Source organism: Ovis aries, chromosome 23 (assembly GCF_016772045.2).
Source record: "Ovis aries strain OAR_USU_Benz2616 breed Rambouillet chromosome 23, ARS-UI_Ramb_v3.0, whole genome shotgun sequence".
Classification (NCBI taxonomy): Eukaryota; Metazoa; Chordata; class Mammalia; order Artiodactyla; family Bovidae; genus Ovis; species Ovis aries.
This window is the reverse complement of record NC_056076.1, coordinates 4133065-4145528: the sequence shown is the minus strand read 5'-3', so window position 1 is coordinate 4145528 and position 12464 is coordinate 4133065. Positions and strand designations below refer to the sequence as shown.

Genomic DNA, 12464 nt, shown 5'->3' with positions numbered 1-12464 from the left:
GGAAGTGGGGAGCGCCGAAGCCGGAAGTCCCGCCCCTTCCTCCCAGAGGGAAGACGGTGAGCCGGAGGAGTCAGTCAGAGGGGCGAGCGGGAGCGGCCCCGCCGACAAACAGGTGAGCTACCCCCCGGCCGGGGCGGGGGGCGTGGGGGCGGGGGCCGTCCGGCGTCAGCGCAGGGCCCGGGGGCGGGGGCCCGCGGGCTGGGGCGCGGGCCGATGGGCGCTGAGCGCCCCGCCGCGGCCCTTCGCTCTGCCTCCGCCCCCCTCCCCCCGCCTCCGCCCCTCCCGGCTCGTCGGTCCCTCCCGGCGCCGCCCCGACGCCCCCGACACACGCCCGCAGCCCGCGCCGGGCTCTCCCCGCCGGGCTGGCTGTCAGCGCCGAGGCCGCGATCGCGCGCCCCCCGCCCGCGATCGGCGCTTCCCCCCGCCGGGCTGCTCAGCAGGGAAGCGCAGCGCGCCCGGGCGCCGCGTGCCGGCCGCCTCCGGCCGCGCGCTCCCGGCCTCCCCGAGCCGCGCCGCCGCCGTTACGGACGCCGGGCGGGCGGAGCGCCGGAGGCCGCGGGGCCCGGCCGCTCGGGTTCAAGCCGCCCGGCCCGGGACACAGACCGCCCGGGCTGCCGGCCGCCGCGGGTCCCGCCCGGTGCAGCCGGCGGGCGCGCCCTCCGTCCTCTCGGGCCGCTAGCCGGGGACCCGGCCGGGCGCCGCGGGCCGCAAAAGCGGCTGACCCCTGTCGGCTGCGCCGCGGTGTGAACGGCCCGGGTTGTTTTCCAGGGGAACTCTGCAACAGGACGCCTGGGCGGGGTGGGCACCCACGCGCACACGTGCAGGACTCCTTCATAGAGGATTGTAGCCCTGGCGCCGATCGAGGGAGAACTTAACAGTTTGAGCCCCTGGAACTGGTCACCGCCTGCACCTGCCCTGCGGTGAAGTGTTTGTTAGTTCAGTGGGAGGACCGGACGTATATTGATCAGAGCATCGTTAGGAGCTCGTTTGACAGATACTCTGTATGCTTTATTTAGCACAGCAGTCTTGTAGAGTAGGAATTACTCCCTTTTCACCAACGGAGACCCAGAGTAAATAACTTGGCCAAAGTTAACATCGGGGATTCCAATCTCAAATGTTTGTTACTCATTCTTTTTCAAGTTTGTGTTGAAGTCCTCAGACACTAACTTGTGGCCGAGTCTGTGCAACTGCCAGGCTCCTCTCTGTCCATGGGATTTTCCAGGCAAGAATACTTCCCTCCTTCAGGGGATTTTCCCTACCCAGGGTTGGAACCTCGGTCCCCTGCCTGCACTGGCGGGCGTATTCTTCACCACGGAGCCACCAGGGAAGCCTCCTTTTCAAGTTTGCTCCCTATGAAATGACGGCCTCCTAGTGTCGTCGGTGGTGAACAGTAGGGCAGGACTCTTCAGTAGCTCGTGTCTTCTGATGTGACATGTGAGACAGCTGTGATGATTGCGGACAGCGCAGTTTACCCGTCCTCCTTTAAAAAAATTTATTTTCGAATAATTTCAAATTTGCACAAAAACTGCAAGATTGGACAGAGTTCCATTGTTGTTCAGCAAACACAGTCTCTGACTTGACTTAAACACTTCCTGCTTCCTGTCAGACACCCTTCTAGGTGAAGGAGAGATGAACGTGTTGCCCGAGATGATTTCAGGGCGGGTCGTGGAGACAGATACACACACAGATACAGTGCCTGCTGCTCAGTGCTGAAGTGGAGCCCGGGCCTACAGGGCGAGTGGTCACTGCGGGGGAGGAGCGCTGAGAGCCTGCAGGGTGCAGCCTTGAGTGAGATCTCCAGGGTTAATGGGGGTTCCCTTGATTGATGGGACGTTTTCCCCAGCATTCATTCTAATTAGGTTTTATTAGAGGAGAGCTCTCTAGCCGTTATAAAACAGATTCTTCTAATCTGATTCTCCTCCCTCCCTCTCTCACAGCCCCTCAAAGAAGAGATCTGTTTTCTCAGGTATCACAGGGTGTGAGAAGAATCCCGGTTTATAAATCCATGAAAACGAGGATAAATTAAAGCCCTGTTGTAATGGAAATACCTAAGACCGATACATTTTTTTATTTTTTTTATTTTGAGTTTCTCAAGAATGTTTATTACACGAATATTTTAAGGAAAGAGGGTGGCACTTAGCTTGAAATGAAGGGGTATGTTTTAAATATAAATCTTAAAAGGTATCATAATTTACTGTGTGTGTTAGTCACAGTTGTGTCCAACTCTTGTGACCCCATGGACTGTGGTCTGCCAGGCCCCTCTATCCATGGCATTCTCCAGGCAAGAATTCTGGAGTGAGTTGCCATTCCCTTCTCCAGGGGATCTTCCTGACCCAGGGATTGAACCCAGGTCTCTGCCTGCACTGCAGGCAGATTCTTTACCATCTGAGCTACCTGGGAAGCCCAATGTAATTTATCAGTATATCAATTTTTGGTGGTAATATGATATGATATATAAATAATATATTGTCTATCATTTTAACCACTTTAAGTGTACAGTTCAGTGACATTAAGTATGTTTACATTGTGTAGCCATCATTACCATTTGCCTCCAGAACATTCTTATCTTCTCAAACTGAAACTTTAAGTGTACTTTTTAAAAATGAAATACTGTACAAAAGATTCTTCCTATCAACAGTTTTTCATTTTCCTAAATAATTTCTTTCTTTCAGGAAAGAATTATTGCATAATGTCTCACTTGTACAACATTTCCTTAGACCTTTGGTAACTACAACCCTCCTTGAGTTGTTATACTGTTTAGTGGAATAGCAAGAGATAACAATAGGCATTATGATTTGGGGTTTGAGTTTCATAGAGTTTATTGAAACAAAAAACATATATATTGCTAACATAAAGTTCACAATAATTTTAAATACACAAAAGGAGAAATACTATTCTTGGTCTCTGAAGGAATAGTGGGGTTATCATGCCAAGGTCCAGGGTCACTTGGGATCAGGCTGATAGAAGCTTGGATCAGGACAGAGCCAGGCACGTGGCAGTGTCTGATATAAACTGCAGATGTAGGAAGAATGAAGACAGAGCTTATATTTACGTTGGTATAGCTTAGGCCAAAGGTCTAGGAAACAAAACTTACTCTTTTTCATGCTTGCTAAATGCTTCCTCCGATCTGATCACGCTCATTATGAGAGGTCACGGAGCACCCTTCTTCTGAACTGTAAGGTGGTGTCTGAGAGTCCCACGCCAGAGTCTTTGAGTGCCTTCGGCAGCTCATGCTGCTCTAACAAAACACCGTAGGCTGGTGGCCAAGCCGGCAGACGATTGTTTGTCACAGTTCTGGAGGTTGAGAAGTCCAAGATCAGGGTGCCGATCCCTGCTGAGGGCTCTTCCTGGCTTGCACATGGCCACCTTCTTGCTCTGTTCTCATGTGGTGGAGAGCGAGAGAGCGCTGGTCTTTCTTCCTCTTAAGAGGACACCAGTCCCACCTCGCCTTCATGACCTTACTAAGCCTGCCTCCCAAAGCCCCATCTCTAAATACTGTCACATTGGGCATTAGGGCTTCAAGTTATGAATATGGGGTAGGGGTTGAGGGGCGGAAGTTACAACTCAGTCTGTAGAGATGGTTTCTTGGAATTTTTGTTATGTGAAACTCCTCCAAAACAGACTTGATATAGAACAAATAGAAAACTGCAAAATCAGAGTTTATATGACTTTCATTAAAGCTTATGCAGCTTTATTTAAAATTATGAAAAATGACTCAGAGACCAGTTGATGAAGAACTTTTGTTTCTTTTTGATGAAAGAGAAATATGTGAGATGCTGTGGATCTTTTTTTCACTTTTGGGCCTCATAGAGTTGTCACATTTTAGAGGGCATAAGGGCTGTGGAAGCGATCTATTTCGTTCCCTCATTGTCTGATGAGGAGGCTGAACCCCACAGAAGCTAAGTGACAGATCCGTCTCAGAAATAAGTGGCAGAACAAGGATTAGAATCAGGCCTCCTGGTTTACAGGCCAATCTTTCTGCTCTTTGAAGCATCAGTATTTCTCAAATTTAAGGTGCATCGGAGTCACCTGGGGGGGCTTGTGAAAACATGGCCGCTGGACATCACCCGGGGCTCTGGTTCAGCAGGTCTGCACAGGGCCTGGGAATTCTTACTTCTGACAGGTCCTGGGTGATGTTGAAGCTCTTAGCTTCAAGACCACACTTTGGGAACCTGGTCTCATGTGATGTTGCCTTGATCTCTTATAAGAGGAGCGCAAGTAAACCACAGGTTTTACCAGCCTCATCTTCCCCTCGTACTCATTACAAACAGTAATGCACCAATGTCATATGATTAGATGAAAATAAAAAGGACTAGACATGGAGTATTTTTTGAGTCATTTTGGCATTTTCAGGGGTAATTTTTGGAGATGATTCTAGTGGTCAGAGATACTGTTGAAAGGACATCATATAATTGGATGAAAATAGAAAGGACTAGACATGGAGTATTTCTCAGAGTCATTTTGGCATTTTCAGGGGTAATTTTTGAAGGTGATTCTGGTGGTCAGAGACACTTACTATTGAACGGGATACACTTCAGCTGTGAGAGCCCCCAATCTTACCAACATTCACACCGAAAACGGTGTCCAGACTGACTGCTGGATTGTCTGGGAGTAAAAAGTTACTTCCAGTGTAATTTTTCTATGCTTTTCTGTTTATGTACTAAAATGTTCTTTTCTTATATATCAAAATCTTGTCAGGCCCAAACACAGTTTGTGCCTATAATAGATGTTAAAAAAATGTAAGTTGAATTGAATTAAAAAAGAGTAAAGGGGAAAATAAAATAAGGTAGGTCACTTATCTAGAAAGTTACTCTGCTCTCTAGATTATCCTATTCATGGACTTTTATTGAATAATTGTCATTTATTCTGGTTTAAGCCTTATTTGTAATTGTTGCAGTTTTTTAGCACAGTTATTGGAAGAGGTAGTGTATTTTTATGTTAGAGTTAATGAGTGGTCCCTGTACATTTTTACCTCTCATCTTAAATAATTTTTAAACGCTTTTTACTTTGAAATAATTTTGGAATTACAAAACAATTTCGAAAACAGTCCAGAGAGTTTTATAACCTTCTAGCCAGGTCCCTGATGTTAACATCTTATGTAACCAGAGCGTAGTTAGCGAAACCAGGCTGTTGATACAATTGAAGACCGTATTTGAGTTTCAGCTCTGATGTCCTTTTCCTGGTCCAGCATCCAGTCCAGGACCTCCTTTGCACACAGTTACCCTGTCTCCTGCAAGGAGATTCAAGCAGTCCATCCTAAAGGAAATCAGTCTTGAATATTCCTTGAAAGGATTGATGCTGAAGATGAAACTCCAATACTTTTGGCTACCTGATGTGAAGAACTGACTCATTGGAAAAGACCCTGATGCTGGGAAAGATTGAAGGTGGGAGGAGAAGGAGACACGACAGAGGCTGAGATGGTTGGATGGCCTCACTGACTCAATGGACATGAGTTTGAGTAAGCTTCTGGAGTTGGTGATGGACAGGGAGGCCTGGCATGCTGCAGTGCTTGGGGTCACAAAGAATCGGACACAACTGAGTGACTGAATTGAACTGATCATGTCTCTGCAGTCTCTTCCAATCTGTGACAGTTCCTTTTAGGTGTATATTCTTTGGCCTTGATACTTCTGAAGAGTGGTGGTGATCTTGTTGTTCAGTCAATAAGTTGTATCTGACTCTTTGTGATCTCATGGACTGCAGCATGCCAGGCCTTCTTGTCCATCACCAATTCCTGGAGTTTGCTCAAACTCATCTCCTTTGAGTCAGTGATGCCATCCAACCATCTCATCTTCTGTCGTCCCCTTCTCTTCCTGTCTTCAAATTTCCCAGCATCAGGGTCTTTTCCAATGAGTCGGCTCTTTGCATCGGGCAGCCAAAGTATTGGAGCTTCAGCTTCAGCATCAGTCCTTCCAATGAATATTCAGGACTGATTTCCTTTAGGATTGACTGGTTGGATTTCCTTGCAGTCCAAGGGACGCTCAAGAGTCTTCTCCAACACCACAGTTTGAAAGCAACAATTCTTTGGCACTTCTGAAGAGTCCTGATCAGTTCTTTTGTAGACTGTTAGTGAGTTTGAATTTGTGTCATCTCCTTTCAGGATTAAATTGAGGGTTAGGTGTTTTGGTCAAGAATACACCAGTGGTGAGTGCACGTGATGTCGGTATATCTTATCAGTGGTGAATGTTACCTTTGACCTCTTGATTGAGGTAGTGTCTGACATCTTTCTGTGCTCTATGGTTAAACATTTTCTCTTCATAATTATTGACCCTGCTAATGACTGATTTTGGTGCATAAGTTTTAAATAAATGAACATCTAATGTCAGAATCCTTTGAGGCTGACGTGAACCGTGGGAGATTTCTTGGGAGGCTTCACTGCATTTGTTAGACTCAGACAGCAGGAAGGGCAATGGTGTCACTGCCGGGAGACCAGTTATTGGCTCAGTGACTTGTCTGTGATCGCAGTCAGTGTCCGTCTTGAACTGGCAGTGGTGGAAGCTGTTTGTCGGAATTGTGTTGCTGTGGTTCTGTCTCAGGTGTGTTTTCCAGTGCACAGCTTTCCAGAATAGGCTGCATTTCCTGGAATCCTCCTGGAGCACTGTCGGGGGAGATGGATGGTCATCACAGGGCCTCACCACCCCTCATCTCCCCCTGCCCACCCCTAGCCCGCCCCGGGGCGCTGGGGCATGTGTTCTCCTGGCTGATGAAACTGTTGGCTGTATTACACATCTCTACCCGTAACTTGGCTTTGCTTTCGAAATGTGTGTGCCTTTAATGTCCCAGCCTGAGTCACCTGGAAGATACATACCTGGTTTGTCTCCTCCCTGGGCCTGAATGCTGCTAGGAGGCAGGGAACAGACCTCTTTCTCTTTAACCAGTAACTTGCTTGGTACCTGGTATAAAGAGACACTTAATAAATATGTTATGTTGTGAAAGTGCTGCACTCAATATGCCAGCAAATTTGGAAAACTCAGCAGTGGCCACAGGACTGGAAAAGGTCAGTTTTCATTCCAATCCCAAAGAAAGGCAATGCCAAAGAATGCTCAAACTACCACACAATTGCACTCATCTCACATGCTAGTAAAGTAATGCTCAAAATTCTCCAAGCCAGCTTCAGCAATACATGAACCGTGAACTTTCCTGATGTTCAAGCTGGTTTTTAGAAAAGGCAGAGGAACCAGAGATCAAATTGCCAATATCCGCTGGATCATCAAAAAAGCAAGAGTTCCAGAAAAACATCCATTTCTGCGTTATTGACTGTGCCAAAGCCTTTGACTGTGTGGATGACAAGAAACTCTGGAAAATTCTGAAAGAGATGGGAATACCCAACTACCTGACCTGCCTCTTGAGAAACCTATATGCAGGTCAGGAAGCAACAGTTAGAACTGGACATGGAACATCAGCCTGGTTCCAAGTAGGAAAAGGAGTACGTCAAGGCTGTATATTGTCGCCCTGCTTATTTAACTTATACACAGAGTACATCATGAGAAACGCTGGGCTGGAAGAAGCACAAGCTGGAATCAAGATTGCCGGGAGAAATATCAATAACCTCAGATATGCAGATGACACCACCCTTATGGCAGAAAGTGACGAGGAGCTAAAAAGCCTCTTGATGAAAGTGAAAGTGGAGAGTGAAAAAGTTGGCTTAAAGCTCAACAGTCAGAAAACTAAGATCATAGCATCTAGTCCCATCACTTCATGGAAAATAGATGGGGAAACAGTGGAAACAGTGTCAAACTTTATTTTTTGGGCTCCAAAATCACTGCAGATGGTGATTGCAGCCATGAAATTAAAAGATGCTTACTCCTTGGAAGGAAAGTTATGACTAACCTAGATACCATATTCAAAAGCAGAGACATTACTTTGCCAACAAAGATCTGTGTAGTCAAGGCTATGGTTTTTCCAGTAGTCACGTATGGATGTGAGAGTTGGACTGTGAAGAAAGTTGAGCGCCAAAGAATTGATGCTCTTGAACTGTGGTGTTGGAGAAGACTCTTGAGAGTCCCTTGGACTGCAAGGAGATCCAACCAGTCCATTCTGAAGGAGATCAGTCCTGGATGTTCTTTGGAAGGACTGATGCTGAAGCTGAAACTCCAATACTTTGGCCAGCTGATGCAAAGAGTTGACTCATTGGAAAAGACTCTGATGCTGGGAGGGATTGTGGGCAGGAGGAGAAGGGGACGACAGAGGATGAGATGGTTGGATGGCATCACCAACTCGATGGACATGAGTTCGGGTGAATTCTGGGAGTTGGTGATGGACAGGGAGGCCTGGCGTGCTGCGATTCATGGGGTCACAAAGAGTTCGACACGACTGAGCGACTGAACTGAACTGAACTGAAAGGAATGTTATGTGTGCATTTTGTAACTGTTTTTCTGAATGTTCCCAGAGTACTGTGAACATTTCCCCACGTCAGTGCAGCTCTGTAATATGCACAGAATTTCAGCGTGGACGCACCACGGCAGCTTCGTTAACCAGTGCCTGTCACTGGGTATTGAGTTGCTCCCGACTCTTTGCATTGTAAAGATGTCCATGGTACATATCCTTAACATATCCTTAAACACGTATTTTGTCCAGTTATTTCTATAAGGTAAATTCTGTAGAGTCATTGGGAGCTCAGAGAAGATACATGTTTGAAAGTTTCTGATTATCACTTGTAAAATAACCCTCTAGAAAGGTTGTAAAGGTTTATATGCCAACCAGTACTATTGAGAATGCGTATTTTCCCACACTTTCCCCATTTCCCCAATGCTTAAGTCTCTCTTGCTCTTTTTTTTTTTTAAAAGAATGAGACAACATCGAGTTTTTTGGGGTATTTTTTTAAACTTACTTTTTAATTGATGGATAATTGCTTTACAGAATTGTGTTGGTTTCTGCCAAACATCAAAATGAATCAGCCATAGGTATGCCTATGTTCTCTCCCTGCCATCTCCCTCTTGGGGTATTTTTAAAGATTCTGTCTGAAATGTGGTGGCTGGGGATCATATTCTGACTAATTTGCTAAACCTTCCAAGTTTTCCTGTTGACAATGTCTAGTTTTTTGTTTGCCTCAATGAGAGATCAGTATAAACCTCAATAAAGTAGTGATTAACACCTACCACTAGTTCACTTGGGGTACATTTGGTGTCTAGTAATGATTGGCTGAGACTGTGGCCCTTACCAAACAGGGGCCTTCTTATCCATGGGATGCATTTCTAATTCATATCATTCACCAAAATCATTTAGAGGCTTACAAGTAGAGGGCAGAACTGTGAAACTTTTAGAAGACAGTGTAGGGGAATAGTCCTGTCACTCTGTTAGAGGAAAGAGGTTCTTACGCAAATAGTAGTAGGTGCGGACCATAGAGAGAAAGACGGATGTTTGACAACAGTCGTATCAACAACTTTTGCTTATTGAAAGAAACCATCAATAGGTGAACAGAAAAGTCACAAGTAGCTCTTTTCAGTACGTGACTTTATGCGGTGCTCAGTTGTGTCTGACTCTTTTGTGACCCCATGGGCTGTAGCCCCCCAGGCTCCTCTGTCCATGAAATTTTCCAGGCAAGAATACTGAAGTGGTTGCCACTTCCTTCTCCAGGGTATCTTCCTGACCCAGGGATCGAACTTGAGTCTCCCGTGTCTTCTGCATTGCAGGCAAATTCTTTACCACTGAGCCACCAGGGAAGCCCAGTATCAATAATTAGAGAAATGCAAATTAGGGCCATGGGGTCGCAAAGAGTCAGACACGACTGAGCCACTGACACACACATGCCTTTATTATTCTAGCATGTGACGGTCTTGAAAGCAGGAAAAGTAATTGCGTTTTGTTTTAATCCTAAGTACTGTATATTCCATTTCATTAGGAAGTGGTCGTATCATGCTGTAGGATTTAGGAAACCATTACTTCTTTGCTTAGGTTGCTAAGAAGGGCACTTTTGAGAAATCTGCCTTCCCCTATTTTTTTTTTTCTTTGTTTCTTACCTTTGGTAACTTTTTTTGAGTGTCATATGTATCCCATATTGCGAGGACTGTTTTTTAAATAAACATTACTTATGCTGTAAACCTTAATTTAAGCCATCATGATGTGACAGTTGGTCCTTGAAATGAGCAAGTATAGGGACAATAAAAAGATGGTTCTAGAAGCCTGAAGTCAAATTGCATGTCCTGTGGAACCAAATAGCTCCACTATTTTTGTTTGATATTCAGAGTGCTGAAATTGTCTAAAACACGGGAAGTGTCAAGCATTTGTAATGATGTAATGTCATCCTTTCTAGCAGAGCCAGCCCCTCACTAAGGAGCCGACAGCCCGTGAGAGTCCTTCCACAGTGGGATGTCTGCATTTCAGACTCACGGGGCGCTTGTCGCAGTTCCCTGACAGGCACGTGTGGAGCCCAGGCCTCTTCAGATGGAGTTTAGGTGCTTCAGCTCTTCTCGTTTCAGCTGTATTTTGCTAAAGTGAGACAATCTCAGTCCTGATTCTCAGTGCTTTGCAGTGTATTTGATGTTCACACTTCTCTTTTGTTTTCCCTTATATGCTGTACATTCCCCCTTTTGTTAAAAAGCAAAGTAGTTTTAGATGAAAACAAGCAAGGTAATAAGAAACCTCCTTGGGAAAAGATGTTGCTTAATACAGTTGGAGTAACACCAGTATGATCATCCAGTGTAACCAAATCCTAGCCTACTTGTCAGTTACTAAATATAATGAAAACTGTGAGTTTTAGACCTGCAACAAGCAACAAACCACTCCTTCCCAAGTGTACAGTTCAGTTGTGAATTACTGTGGATTGGGGATCAGAGTTTGATATATCGTTATTGGATCAGTTATTACAGAATGAAGAATCACAGCTTTATAGGACTGTATAAAATTATAAAACTGTTAGAATTTAAACTAAGGTGTAATGTATGTCTAAAAATAGTCCAGAAAATTCAGATCATTCAAGGAGAGGAAGTGGAAATTACAGTCTTTCAGAAAATGAGATCGAGTGGCTCTCATTGAGAATCTTCAGGGTCCATAATCTGGCTTCCCATAGGGTAGTGTTTAAAACACTAGGATTTCAGGGTTGAGGCAGATTGGGGCAGTGTTTGCTGAAAGTCACTTTTGGAATAATGTGTGGCCAGTTATTAGGTAGGCAAATGAGACTGGAATCTGGTGTGGGGCCCCTGTTTAGGGCAGTACATTTTTCTCCACCCTGACTCACCTTTTTTGCTCTCCTCTCCACCTCAGCTCTGTGTGGTGAATGTGTGTTAAGTATGCAGGTTTTCTTGAGGTTAGGAGGGACTTTTAGCCAGGGGGCCCAAATCTGCCTCTTGAGAGTCATCCAGGGAGCTCTTTAAAACCACAGGTTTTGTCAGCACCCCAGATATTAGAATCTCTCACGTGTAGGCTGAGGGACTCTTGTTTTGATGATTAGCTAGATTTTCCAAGGATTGATATTGTCTGTAAGTCTCTTTGTTTTACAAATATGGAACTAATGGCTCTAAGCATTCTCTTAAAGGGACAGCTGCATTTATCAAACCAGGTTTTGGGAAGCCTCATAAAGACCAAGCAACAAATAAAGACCAAAAACCTTCCTTAATGGTAGAATGGCCAGTAGTGTGGTAATTTTTGGATTGGTGGCAGGGATGGCTAGCTGTCCACCTAACTCAGGCCTCCCCTTCCACACAGGCCAGGTGCGTGGCTCCAGGGCACACTGCAGATTTTCTTGCAGCGAAGCAGGAATTGAGTGGAAGTGGCAGATGCCGCTTGGGGGACAAGGCTTTTAAAGGGGCAATGCCCTGCCTCTTTGCTGCTTCTGTCAGGGGGATGCAGAGAATGGGCGAGCTCTGAGGCAGAGCATCCGGATGGAAAGCGCCAGGCTCTCGGAGTCACACATCCCTTCTCCGCATATTGGGTTGGCTAGGAGCTGCCTGCCGACCTGCTTACCTGGGGCACCGGCCTGGGGAGTGACAGGAGCGAGATGTGAACCTGTGTTTGAGCCGGGTGCAAGTCCACTTCTTACCGCGAGTATGGTAGTAGGGCTTAGCTTCTTGTTAGGGCGATTCTAGCTGCTGCGTGTGCTGTGCTTAGTCACTCAGTCGTGTCCGACTCTTTGCGACCCCATGGACTTCAGCCCTCCAGGCTCCTCTGTCCATGGGATTCTCCAGGCCAGAATACTGGAGTGGGTTGCCCTGCCCTCCTCCAAGGGAACCTTCCCAACCCAGGGATCAAACCCAGGTCTCCCCCATTGCAGGCGGATTCTTCACCGTCCGAGCCACAGGGAAGCCGCGGAACTCAAATCTAAAGGAAAGCTCCGAATGTGTAGAAGATTAATATTTTGTAGTTTTCCTTCTCCACATATTGGGTTGGCCAGAAAGTTCATTTGGGGTTTTCCATAAGCTCTTACAGAAAACTTAAACGAACCCTTTGGCCAACCCAATATAGACTTCTCTAATTTAATTCTCAGGATATTTAATCCTCAGTATACAGAGTTAGGACATTTCGTTGGCCAC

At 46.0% G+C, this 12464-nt stretch overlaps 1 protein-coding gene across 2 annotated transcripts in view; it reads left to right on the top strand.

The window, feature by feature from the left end:
- The first annotated feature begins 44 nt into the window (after positions 1-44).
- Positions 45-12464, top strand: part of ZNF407 (zinc finger protein 407) — a 385214-nt gene continuing 372794 nt past the window's right edge. The window contains exon 1 of one of the 2 annotated variants that reach the window (XM_015103570.4): positions 45-112. The gene's annotated coding sequence lies outside the window, so the exon portion shown is untranslated. Of the gene's footprint in view, positions 113-7936; positions 10431-12464 lie in introns of those variants that run through there. The other variant, XM_042239168.2, reaches the window with a different exon arrangement.